This window comes from Agelaius tricolor, unplaced genomic scaffold (assembly GCF_023055355.1).
Source record: "Agelaius tricolor isolate 1412-34295 unplaced genomic scaffold, bAgeTri1.0.p SCAF_3, whole genome shotgun sequence".
NCBI classification, from domain to species: domain Eukaryota; kingdom Metazoa; phylum Chordata; class Aves; order Passeriformes; family Icteridae; genus Agelaius; species Agelaius tricolor.
The window spans coordinates 27,762,681-27,776,887 of NW_027269263.1; positions in this window are offsets into that span (position 1 = coordinate 27,762,681).

Consider the following 14,207-nt stretch of genomic DNA (forward strand, 5'->3'; position numbering starts at 1 on the left):
AGAAATGGTTGTGGTAGCATTTAGATGAAAACAATCTTGCAACTTTGAGGCAGTCTGTTGTCTATTCACCTGATTCAAAGAAGGCAAAGAAATGTCAGAAATCACATCCTTCCAGGGAGGGATTCCCTCAAAACTGGGGATACTTGCAAAACCTTGTCCCTATCTTCATATGTCCTTATTATGAAAATGAACATAATTGAGCTGTATTGTACTTGGACTCTATCCAAAGGGCACATTAGGAGCTTTTCATGTCTGGCACAATTTCATGGTGCCAGAAAATCTTACCCATAATCTGCAGTGGTCTTAGAAATGGAGTGACACACGTGGCTTTATTCCTCACCTTCAAAGGTTTTGTAAGCCATGGTTCTTCTTCCTAGTCTCCTAAATTTTGTTAAGTAAAAAGACCTTGAATTTTCATAATCTCAGTAAATGCCTCCATTTTAAAAGTTAAAATCTTCATGCTCATGAGGCATATTCACATCTCCTGACTGATGGCAATACTGCTCAAAAAGTTCATGTTCCATCATCAAAGAAGAATTTCTTATATTCTGCCACCTTGGGACGTGCAGATGAGACAAGTCTGCATTTGCTCTATCTCTACAGATTAACTGAGTAAACAGAGAACAGGATGGACAAGTACACAAATGGACATCAGAAAGCACAAGGCTGTGTACTCTGGCAAGTACCCTTATGAATTACTCTTATGAGGACTGGAAAACCTTTTTCACAGGAAAAATAAATAGGTAACAAAAAGTGTTGAGACTGAGGACTACATCTAGTCTGGTAAGGCAGTAAGAGAAATGAAAGGGAGTGATGGAATGACTGGCTGAGGAGATGAGGAAGAGGAGATGGGAGTAGCAGTACCTGTTTTTTATTAATATAAAATTAGAAATCTGTGTATGGAAAACTGGTGGGTTAATATGTGGAAAGGCTTGGATTCCATCAAGAGCTGGGATGTGGTACAACCATTGGGATGAGCTGGTATAGAAAACTGAAAGCTTCCTTCTGAGGAGGAAGAAAGCAAAAAAGTAGAACAGATTCTGGGCATGAGATGAAGCAAGATGAAAAATATTGCTGTGATAGAAGTGAAATTGCTGGAGAGACTAAGCCAAAACATGGTGTAAGAAAAAGGGTGGTGAACAGGGTGGATTGAGAAGGGAAAGAGAAGCAAAGTGTGAAAACGGGTAAAAGAGTCAGTCTTAGTTAAAAATCATTCTGTTCCATAATCTTCAGTGGAGCCTTACTGCTGTCAGTCCTGCTGTCAGAAAACATCTGAGATCCACAAGGAAAATGTGAGCCTTGTACTGTCATTAGTGATGTCTGTTATGGAGGACTCATGTATTAATTCATAGGAATTAAGTCTTAAGATACCATTGATTCCCAAATGTTCAAAAAGGAATCCACTTTTGGCTTGATGACAGGAGAAGACAGAAAATGTCTAACCACTATTAACACAAAAGTCATTTCATGGCTTCTATTGCAAATTCACCATCTTTTAACTTCCAGTCATAAGTACTTGTAATCTATCTTTTAAGGTAGAATCTTTCCCAATGAGAAACTCTATTGTTTCTCATGGCTAGAGTATTTAAATTATATAAAAAATTCATTATTTGATTAGTTTGATTTGTTTGGTAGTATTTAAAGGCTAAACAGATTGAGCCATTTAGGTTTCTCACAGCTTTCAGATGGCAAATGATTTTTGTTGCTATCATTTACACAAAGCCCTTCTCTCTTTGGTGATATCAGTTGGAATTGCCTGTCATGCTTTACTGAACTAGCCCAGTTATCTGGTTACCTTAGAAACTGACATCCTAGATAAATTCACGCCGTTATTAAGCAATTACTTAAAACATTTAGGAGATCATTCAGCCAACACCAGTGGGCTTCACTGGTAGGTCTCTTGTAATTTGCCAATGTAAATTGAAACCAAGGGTTCATTAAGAAATACCAGAACTGCATTGAGTTTCTGAGTTCATTACTTTATTCTTCTGTGAATGCCAATGAGCATGACGTTGATCCTTTCATTTGATCCTAAAATAAGCATTAGACTTTTAGAGTGTGACCTAAAAGTGTCACATAGCTTCAATAATACCCCCTAGCATGTTTACATACCCAAATATTTAGCAGCATTTTGTTTCATTTTGTCAGAAAGTAGTAAAAAAAATTCTTAGGAGAGCTTTATCAAGAGTTACTTCTGTTTTCAATTTCATAATATATGTGTGTGCCATTTTATTATAGTACTCTTTATAGAGTACTATAATAAAATGGCACACACATGTATTATGTACTATATAATGTATATAGTACATAATATATGTGTGTATTATATTAAGTATTATGTGTTATATTAAGTAATCTTTATGGTTACATAATGATGCAATTCATCTAGAGTTATAGCATGCACTTTATAGATAAATTGTCAGTAATGAGTAAGATCAGTATATGGACTCAGTTCCTCAGTTCATTATATGAAACAATTCACCTCGGGATGATCTTATCTTATCCCTCACAAGAAAACCACTTTGTCTGGCATTTCTCAGGGGCAGGTAAGGGAGCTAGCCATACCTATGTCATTCATACTGAAAACTGTACAATTCTTACATTTGATGCATGAAAAGGTCATGTCAGTCATTGATAATTTTCTGTTTCTTCTCTATGAATCTATTTCGCCAGTCATAGATCTGTCCAAAGGAACTATCTTTCTCATCATTAAACTTAGTGTTATGTGTTTATGCACCTTTTCCCCATTTAAGGATTTGTGGTATAATCATTAGTAAATTGCACACTGTCTGCTTAGCCCACACGACCAAGTTTTTATGTAGAAGTTAAGGTTTCCTAGTCTCCTTTCCTAGTCTCCTGACACCATTCTGGTGTCAATTCAGCAATGTTTGTGTCTTTTTCAGTTTTACCCTTTTTTAAAAATAGGAAAACACACAACTTCCATGTCTTTCACACTATAATAGTACTTTTATTGAGTATTGAATAGGAAGTTCCAGACATATTTGTATCATGCTGTTGAGTTGCAGTCCTCACCCAGTGAGTTTATTTTAAAAAGGCTTGGGATACTACTTTTCTCTGAGGTGGATGTGCGGGAGAAACACTACAATGGTCTCAAGAGGTTAAAAACCAAACTTTTCTGGCAAACTTTAGAAAATCCATAATTTGGCAAAATTTAAAACAAATAATCAAAATGAAACATTTCACAGAGCATTGACTTCACAAACTCTACCCATCCAACCTTAAATTACCCATATTTCAAGAAAAGGAAATTATGAGCAGAAAAGAGATAAAGAGATACAAGGAAAGAGAGAAAAGCAAGATAAAGCTACAGCCTTAGATCCTAACATGGACTCAGCTGCCATAAAATACAAGGACAATTGGGCCTCTACCAGTGCATATGAGGGCAATGGGTTTTATCTGCTCTGGCCTCCTGTGGCCACCTTCTGCCCAGGTGGGCCATCCACTCATCTGGCCACTCTGGGGCTAGACTGTGGTACCAGAGGTTGGGTGTGGGCATGGCTTCAGGTGTGCCAGGTGTGACAGTGACTGGGTTGGCTCCACAGGGGTGGGGTGTGGGACAGTGCATGTTCCTGCTCCCCCAACACACTCTTCTTTAATTTTAAGTCAGTAATAGTTTTCTCCAATCTGTCACACATGCAGCTGAGCAACCAAGATTGTATACTCTGTGATGCAAAGTATTACTTTTTGAAGGAAAGCTGGAGTTTCTGTGTGTGATGATATACAAGGCACAATAATTTGATTTCAAACATTAAGATACATAAATAAAGTTTATTACTGTTTCTTTCTAACAAGACCTTTCTATTGATTCCCATTGTGTGTTCATTACTTTTGCTTTCTTTCTCTATCTAGTTTTGGCTGTTGGAACTGCAAAGAAGAGATTTGTGTATTTCCCTCTAAAGCACTGCTGTTTGGAAAGAGAAAGCCTTTTCTAAACTCCAACATATTGCTTGTAATTAATGTGCTCTGTCATGAATCATAGTGGATATAATTTAGTAGATACAGGGTTATCAGTGACTGTCATGTGAATAATAAGGCTAGGTCATTTTAACATCCTTCTCTGTGAAACCAGCACACATAATGTCAAGGAATACGTCATTCACCCAAAAGATTCATTCAAGCACAGGCCAGTAGGGCAACAAAGACTGGTACTATTGAGGAGGCAGAAGAGAAAGCCTTAGGCATACTCCAATCATGACACAGTTCAGGAGGCTATGCCTGGGTCAGAGAGCTCTGTGGAGAGAACTCTGCCCCTGTTGCTCATAAGAAAGTGGCAGGAGTATAAGACATTTGTGAACTCAGGAAAGGCCTGTTGCAAGAAATGTTATTTGGAGCTGGTTAAAGGAAGAAGCAGCTGGTGGGGGTTGGGTGGGTGGCTTGCTGCTGGGTGTTGTTATTTTCAGGAGACAATTGTATCTCCTCACACAGTCCTAGTCTTTCCTTCTCAGAGGAGTAAAATGTGGAGGAAACACAGGAGAAAGCTGCAAAACGTCAAGAGTGTCTGCAGGGAAAGCACTGCACCACCCCTTGGTGCACCCACATCTTTTGCACCCCACTGGCTCCCAGAGTGTACAGTCTGCTACCCCTGCAAGAAACAGAAGGTGCTAATTGTCTGAGCATGATATCTGAGATGGCAACAGAGCGAGTGGTGGGTTACCACAGCTGTCCAATAGCCAACACAAAGAACAGCAATAAAACTTCAGGTTTGTCTGTCTCTATGGCTTTCTGAAGGAATGTGTCCCACTCTAGTCAGGACTGATAGCCCTACATCATCTTCTGTCTGCTCTCTCAAGGAATGCCTTGAACTGTAGAAAATTCTCCTTCTTTCAGACACCTGCTTGCTAATGATCATACCTTCCCTCAGGGAAGAGTCAGTTCAAACATATCTTGCAGTGATTTAGACTTTTTTACCTTAGGAGACAGTCCAAACACAGTCCAAACAGTGTCATGGAGTGCATTCTTTGCATGCATGCCTTCTTTGGATGGTATCTTATTGTGGATGAAATGATGATATTTGATGTTTTCATCAAATATAAGAAAAAAGACAAACTCCCATGGACATAGACACTAACTGAGCAAAAGCAAAAGATAATTTCTAGATCTGTTCTGGGTAATATTTTTTGTTAAACTCCAAAATCATATCTGAATTCTGCATGTCTGAATTAATTATTGACAAATGTTGTTTAACCACTAAGTCTTAATTACATGACACTTAAATCACATAGGTGAACAAAGCATCTTATGTCTGTGGGTAATTTAGATATCTTCTGCTTTGCAATGTGAGTGATGTGCCATGCAAAGGAAAAAGGTGCCTGACTATGATGGGGTAAGTCTATCAGGTAATATATTATTAAAGCATGGAAGTAGTCCATGCTGTGATATCTGAGGCCCCTCCATGAGGCTAAGCACTCTAGGCAGGCAGTGGTAGAAACATGAGAGCCTGCAGAATGCAGCTCCTCCTGTGGTTCTGTCAGCAGCCAGGCTGGGGTTTCTGGATAGCTATCCTGTACCTAAAAGTGCAGGAAGATATTGTAATGCCCATGTCCTTTTACAGAGATGGCTCTGTCTCTAATTTGATACTTCAGGGTTAACACACAGTGATATTTTGCAATGATCACTCACTTAATCCTTTATTCTCCTTGGAAATTAGAACTTCCTCATTTTCAAAGTCCTACATAGCTGAAAGAGTACTTAGACTCTTGGAATCAGTGGTTACATATTCTTAAGAAGGAAATTGATTCTACAGAGGTAGAGATTATGTTCAAGGGACAACACATAAAATAGCTTTAAATATTACAGATACTACAATTCATAAATTTGCAGAAAAACTGATTGGAAGAAAGAATCCAAACTATCTCAAATGCACATATATTTTTTCAGTGGAAGACTTAAGTGATTTTTACTTTAGTTCTCTGTAGTTTATTGAGAAAAATGCAGTAAATTACCTAGAAGAGATGCAGGATTTGGTCATCCACGTGACCAAATCCACGTGACTAAATCCACATACCTAAAACCTCAATGATTGTTCAAAAAATCAACCATCAGAATAAAAGACAGCTTAAAGCTTTTACCATAACTTTATTTTATGCCATTATTCCAGAAATCTTATTATTATTCAGAAATCTTAAGTAGGAACTTGCTTGTTATCTATTCCATTAACCAAGGCTTCTGCAAATAAACATGTTTTCTTTTTGATAAGCTATGAAATAGTTTGTTCCAGCCAGTGTCAGGCACAATAAAACTGTTAGTGTGATCACAGAAGAATCTGCCCCACCAGAAAAGAGGAAAAGAAAGACTTCCAATTCATATAAGTCTACTACAGTGAGGTTTGAAGTGCCAGCTGACAGCTCAGTTCCTCAGATATACAAAATAGTCCTAACAACACTGTGCATGGTAGATAGCTGGAACTCCAGCTCTTTTTACATTTATATAAATATAAATCAGAATTAAAAGCCAAGGAATTTTCAATAAAGGATGACCAGTACCATGCTTCAAGAATGTTCATATAAATAGTGAAGATAGAATTTTTTTTACATTACCACTGATGAAGTAATTGCTTTTCACAGTAACTGCTTTTCATTCCTATTCACAAAAACTGTATCTTTTATTTAACAGTAAAACTTAATGGAAAGAATTATGGGCACAGCCCTTGCACTCTGTTTAAAATACTCCATTCAAAACAGAAAATGTAGTTTCCAGAACTGAAAAAAAGCTGATATTGCAGAGTTTCTTCTCTGTTCTTAAAGCTTAAAGCTAATGTTGTCCTTAAAGAACAAGGTGGGAGACTCAAAAGTTCATGATTTTTCTCCCTCTGATCTACAGCTTTGACATTGTGCAAAGAGCTTAAATCTTTATAAGAGTAAAGACGTTCCATTGAGCCCTTCAGTCTTTTTGACTGAGTTTCCTCACCTCTAATGTAGGGTCTCCATCACTGTTTTGTCTAAATTCTTTGCCACTAAAATATTAAGTATCCAACATAATTTAGGCAAGAGTCTTCAGTGCAAAATACTCATATAAACTAACCTAGGCTACTTGATTTAAGTTGAGTTCAATTCAGGGACCCAAAATCAGGGGCCTAAGGCAAGATTTGTCCTACCTAACTCAGATGCCTGGTTCAGGAGTTCAGTCTGCTTAGAAACCTTAGAGAGAGACAGAGAGACATACACTGGGGTGTTTATGGTGCTGTACTGGGAAATGTGCCTTGCAGGGCTCCTCATTCTCCACTGATTGCAGGAAGCATAGAGCAATTTCACTTGTAGGAGTGAGGCTGAAATGAGCTGGATCTGTACCTTAGTTCTGCACGGGGCACCTGGAGAGTATCATTGAGATCACATAAGTACCCTGTACAATCTGAACTACATATGGCTAAAAAAGGTGTAGAAGGAAACATAAAATCACTGAAATGCATTAGAATATGCCCACCAAATTTCAGACTTGGAAATTAGCTTACGTACAGCTTGACAAATCTGATATATTCATTTAAGGAGTTAAACATGAGACTTTCCTCTGCTTTACTAGTAAGAAAGGAAAGAATGTCTCTTTGAAAAAGTTTTTCATGCCCTTCTCTCATTCTCTGTTGTACATTTCAATTGCTGTTGTCATATTTTCCAGTCTTAACATGCCTTGAGTAATTATTGCCACACAATTAAGAAAACATTTAGAATGGAAAAGCCATTTGTTAGAGTTGCACTCTAAACCAATGGTGTACTCCTGTGCTTTGACTGATAACCTTTCCCCTGACAACTCGCTGGGATCTGATGACTGTTTAGGTTCACTCGTTACTGACTCTTGAGTTGAATTTTCTGTGACCTGACCTTTCCAGTAGTATATTTTCTTGCTGAAACAAACACATTTTGACAGGTCAGTAGGGGCCAGCTTGACACTCCTTAAAGCCCAGAAGACAAATCTACTTTATTTAGAGCACAGAGACTTTTTCAGTATTTTTCTTCACAGTTTGATGGGTTAACCCATAGCACTTTCTATGCTATGGCTGGATTCTGTACTGTTCCTTATATGTTCTCTGTATATTTATGATATGTGCTAAGCAAACTAATGTTACTGCAAAAGCAATCAGTCAAAATTACTAATAACAAAAATGTTGGATTAAACTAGAAAAAGAGTGAAACATGACACATTTTTTTTCCAGAAATCAGATTATTTAAGTAAAAAATTCCATGTGCAGTGCATTGGTGTTTAGAAGACTATATTGAAAATATTGTATATATTCCAAGATAAAGACTTTTAGAGTAATACTATTGGATATTTTAAAAGGTATACATTAATGTGGATGATCCTAATGATGCTAATAAAAGGTTACAAGCCCAGTCCCACCCCTCTCTGCTGCTGCAAATTTGACAGTGATAATGGGGCTGTGCAGCAACAAAAATAAAGACATAGGAAGGTTGGAATTTTTTAAGCATTACACAATTAAAGAGTTAAAAACCCCATTTGATTATATATGTGTGTGAAATTATAAACACAAAAGAACTTCATTGAAATTGCAACATAATTCTTTAAAAGAAGTTGGAAAATGCCAATATTAATTTTGCCTGTACAACATTAATTCAGGCTTTTATCCATGTGATTATAATAGAGGCTCAAGTTAAATGATCACATCCTTTTTCCCACAGGACTTCTGCCTAATTTCAGCCATGCTACAAGGTTACATCCTGGCAGAGCCAAGTTTATCTGACTACAGGCTCATAAAATCAAGTGTGAAAACCCCAAACCTAACAACAATAAAAAACCTCTAGTCCAGAAGCTGTACAGTCCTGTTAGCAAAGTACTGCTTTTGATTTAAAATGCCTCCTGCAAGAAATATGCATGGATTCCCAACCACAGCTGGCTTGCTTCTGGCCTGGGGAATGCAAGTGCAGTATGCAGGGCTTTGTGCAGCTGTCCACGTAGCTTTGCCAGCAGTTATACCTTGCCAGAGCATTCATACATCTTCATTAGCAGATGCAGATTTCTAATTTCAGGAATATTAAACTCAGCAGTGCTCTTAAGCAACTTATATTTTCCACTCCTCAAATTCATTCAAGACAAAATGCAGCTCTGTGTTACAGACTGTTTCACTGAGTGACTGATTACTCCAGGGAAGGTTACACAAAGTGTTTTGCATCTCTGAACACCTTCCTTTCAACCCCCAACCCTTTCTGGTTTTAAAACAGTCCTAAGACAATTATACCTATGAACGAGTGGTTTTCAAAATGCTGGTTGTTCCCACAGGGAGGACAGAAACCTGGCTGTCAATATTGTGAGGAGTAAAATTCAGAAAAAGTGGTCTCCACTGTTTTTCCTTCTTACCCTCAGGTTCTTGCTGCAAAAAAAATTTGAATGGGATGTGACAGGGATGGGAAAGTGCTCTGTACTGTCACCTGTGTCTGTGAGTATTCCTGTATCATGCAATATAAAGTATCCAACTGACATAACACATATGATAAATAATGTGTGACAATTTTTACTATTAAAGAAATTAGTTCTGTTTAACATTAGTCTTATTGTAACTGCATGTTGAAAACACTTGAAAAAACCCAGTCATTTAAATATTTTATCCATTAGCATAATTTGCATCTTCACTTTGAACAACAACAACAAAACATTTTCAAGTGCTTCCATAAAGTTTAGGAGCACAAGAAGGGCCTGTTTCAAACACTATCTCCAAAAATGCCTTTTTATTATTCAATTATTTGGAGTCTGAATAAATCCACAGAAGGGCAACATTTCAAGGAAAGTAATTGCCAGTATGCTTTTAATTCTGTTTAAAACCTACCTACAAACAAACCTAAAAACTTACAGAAGAATGGATTAAATTATATCTTGATACCAGGAAAAATATGTGATTCATCCAATCAATTTGTAAATAAAGTTTGAATTTCAAGTGGTGTAAATCCAAAGTAAATCTCCTGACTCAAATTAGGTTCTTCAGAGTAAATAAAGTCATAATCTGGCATGAGAGATCATGAAGACCTTTTTGAGGACAGGGAATTTAATAGTTTCACATAATGGGTTATTCTGATAATTTTTATTCTCCTAAAGGCTAAAAGGATAAGCTGATTAATTGTTGGAGAATGCATCAGGCTCTTTCAAAGTTTTTCAGTGTGCTTACAGTTCACTTAAAGTAAGCTTATATTTTTGAGGTCCTCTTAAGCACATATTCATGCTTTGAGCCTCTAAAACACCTAAAACCTGTTTCTTCAGACCACCACTTCCTAGGAAAAAGAATTGAATTATAAAACATTGCATCATTAAGTACAGAGTGACTGACTAGACCGGTCAGCTCTTAAAGGCCACCTTTCTTAGGGCGCAAGAGCTCTCTATCCCTGTGTGTAAGAAGTTCAGTAAGACAGGCTGGACACTGGCTTGACTAAGCAAGGATCTGCTCCTCCAGCTGAGGAAAGAAGCAAATGCACAGCCAGTGGAAGCAGACACAGGTGACCTGGGGAGAGTACAGGTATATGGTTCATGTGTGGAGATGGGGTCAGGAAAGAGAAAGCAAGGCTGGAACATGGCTTGACAAATGACCTAAAGAATAACAAGGAGGATTCTATAAGAACATAAGTCACTAAAGAAAGGGTGAGGAGACTCTATTCACCCTGATAAGCCAGAACGGTGAATTTGCAGTGAACTGGTTTAGAGAATTCTGAGATACTCAGTTACTTCTTTGTCTCAGTCTTCACTGCTTCTCTCAAAGTCTCCAGTCCTCTGGGCGGGTGGGGGCCAAATGAATCCCTCCCACTACAAGTGAAGAGCAGGTTCAGAACCACTGATGAAGTCTGTGGGATCTGATGACATGCAGCCCAGGGTCTTGTGGGAACTGGCTGACATTGTTTTCAAGCCACTATCCATCATATTTTAAAAGTCATGCCAGTCAGGTGAAGTCCTCATTGACTGGAAAACGGAAACATCACTCCCTTTCTTAAAAGGGGGAGAGAGGATGAACCATGAAACTACAGATGAGTGTGCCTCACCTCTGTGTCCAGGATGATCATGGAGCAGATGCTCCTAGAAGATGTGCTAAGGCACATAAAAGACAAGGAGGTGATACAAGGCAGCCACCATGGCTTCACAATGGGCAAATTGTGCCTGAGCAACCTGGTGGCCTTCTGTGATGGAGTGATGGCAGTGGTTGACAAAGAGATCTATCTTCTGTTAGGCCTTCAGTGCAGTCCTACATGGCATCCTTGTCTCCAGACTGGAGACACATGGATTTGATGGATGGACTATTCAATGGATAAAGAGCTGGCTGTAGGGATGCAGCCAGAGAGTTGTGGTCAATGGCTCTATGTCCAGGTGGAGGCCAGTGCTGAGTCCCATCCCTCATGGTTCTCTTTTGGGATCATTCCACTTCAGTACCTTCACTGATGACAGACAGTGAAATAGAGTGCAGCCTCAGCAGGGTTGATGACAGGAAGCTGAGCTCTGCAATTGACACAACAGAAGGAAGGGATGACACCCAGAGGGATCTGGACAAGCTTGAGAAGTGGGTTCTTGAGAATCTTACGTATTCATAAGGTACATAAGATATATAAGATACTTGTTCAACAAGTCCGAGTGCAAGGTGCTACATCTGGGTAGGGAAAATCCCAAACACGAGTTCAGACTGGTAGAAGAAGTCACTGAGAGCAGCCCTGTGAGTTCTCATGGATGAAAGGCTGGTCATGAACCAACAGTGAGCACTTGCAGCCCAGATGGCCAACCACATCCTGGGCTGCAGCAAAAGCCAAGTGGCCAGCAGGGCCAGGGAGGGGATTCTGCCCTTCTACTCTGCCCTCATGAAACCCCACCTGCAGTGTTGCATCCCACTTTGGCATCCTTAGCACAGGAAGGACATGGACCTGCTAGAGATGGTCCAGAGGAGAGTCACAAAGATGATGAGAGGGATGGACAACTTCTCCTACAAAGACAGGCTGAGAAAGCTGAGGTTCAGCTTGGAAAAGAGAAGGGAGACTTTGCCACTTTCTAGTACCTTAAGGGGACTTACAAAAATGAAAGAATGAAATATTATATAAATAATAGTGAGGCACTTATCAACATGGAACAATTTTTCTATATAGACATTACAGCAGCACTAATATGAGGCTCCCTTCAGGTTTATTGTTCTGGAGAATTCAACTTATTCAAAAATCAATACAGCAATTGTACAAGATAGAAGTACCCTGAGCTGGCCCACTTAACCTAGTGTCTGTGGGCAGAAGGGAAGCTAATATTTTAAGTTAAGCAGTCAGAAGGAAATGGTGCAGTGATAAGGGCACTTGGGATATGCTGAGTCAAGGCAATTCACCTCGTATGGGAAAACTGACTGTGGGAAAAAGCTGTGGGAAAAAGCAATAGGCAGCAAGTTCAGATGAGTAGACACAGAGATGTGTAGAGCCTCAGCTAAAAAGGGATGTATGTGAACTATGTGTTGGGAAGTTATAGCCCCAGAAGGGTTTATAAGGTGGTGTATCATGGACTGAATAAAAAATTGGCATAAAAACAGGGGTTTGATGCATAAAGACATGCCTGTGGCATTCACATATTCACATGAGGAAATCAACTCCCAATCTAATTAATTTATGAGATGAGTAAGCAATAAATAGGATGCTTATTATCATAGTATTTAGCAAAAAAAACCTGACTAGTTCAAACATTTTCTACAACTTTCCCAGGAAGTGGTGAAATTTAATAATTCTGCCATTACTATAAAATTAGTAATGGCTAACTTTCTGAAAACTGTCTCACTGTAGCACTCTAGCTCTCAGTAAATTGCCTTTTAAGCAGTATTGAATTAGGTTTTTGAGATAGAATCTGCCTCTCCACAGACAAATTCATATTGAATATGTTTCACTGTAATGCCATTACTTAAATAAGGATGCTTTCATGAAAATAAAATTTGGAGAAATGCTGTGCAAAGATGTTGCCAGTAAATATCTTTCTCCAGAGCTGCTTTCTTTCTTTTGCAGATATTCTTGGCTTAGTTATGCCATGTTTTGTTCCCTCTCTTTGTATAGTTTTAAACAAGGGTATATAACCTAGGTGCCTGTATGATCATCCTAAAGCAAGGGTACTCTTCTGGTACTGATTACTCATAGACACCCATGAAAGCTTTCTTTGCACTGCCAATTTCAGTCAAGTTTCCAGTCACACACTGCTTAACCAGACTCTGACAGGAAGTCTATGTTTCTCAGCTTAAGCAATTCTTGTTCTAGGTAACAGAGAATCTCAAGGAGATTGGAACATAAATTCAATTTCAAAAGATATGCTCAATCACAGCTTGCTTATAATAAAAATGGTGGTGTGCAATCAAATGGTAGCTGCAACACACGATCTTTACCAAAATTGCTGACAGAACATCTGTCTGTGCACAGTACAATAACACTCTCTGTGTGGTATACAGAATGCAGAACTAATAAATGAGTAATACTAATCTTCAGTTTAATAGTCCACTTATTAAATTGGATTAGTTGCTTTCTCATAGAGCTACACTTTTTTTAAATAATTAAATTAGATTCATCAAATGGTTTCAGAGAAAGTGGTGTCATTTTAAATTATACTTTACAAAATGTCCTAGGCATGTATTGTTCTAATGTTCTAGACATCTGTGGTTTTCCTATCAAATATAAACTTCTTTTTACTTCATAGAAAAGTTAAGATGAAGAAAGAATTGGAGGTCTCTAATGAGAGAGCCACATAACAAAATGCAGTGAAATCAAGCAGTTCTAGTGTGACCCATTGCCTCCATATTGAGGAGACTTGAAGATCCTCCTGCCAGCTAATTATCCCCTTTGTATTCCTTGTGGATGTCAAAGTCTACATGAAATCTGTGAGAGATAGGATAGACAAACAATGCTTAATTGATGACACTGACATAAGGATGCCCTTATAGCTTTTCTATCATGTTACCCTGCAAAATAGGCATCAGTGTTTGACAATACTTCATAATGGATCATACTTAAACGGTGACGGGACTTGCAGATCACATATGTCTCCAGTTAAACAACAACCTATGGCAATGGCAGCATGTTTATATGGAAAAATAATATTGGGAAAGTATTTTCCCTATTCCTTAGTGCCATTTGATGTGATTTATTATTTAGAAGGAAAGCACGTCACACCATGTGTCTGGTGTGAACTTTGCAGATTGCTGACTGCAAACTGGGAAAAACTGTTCTAGATCATGTGAGATTTGCAAGAACTAAAGATCCACA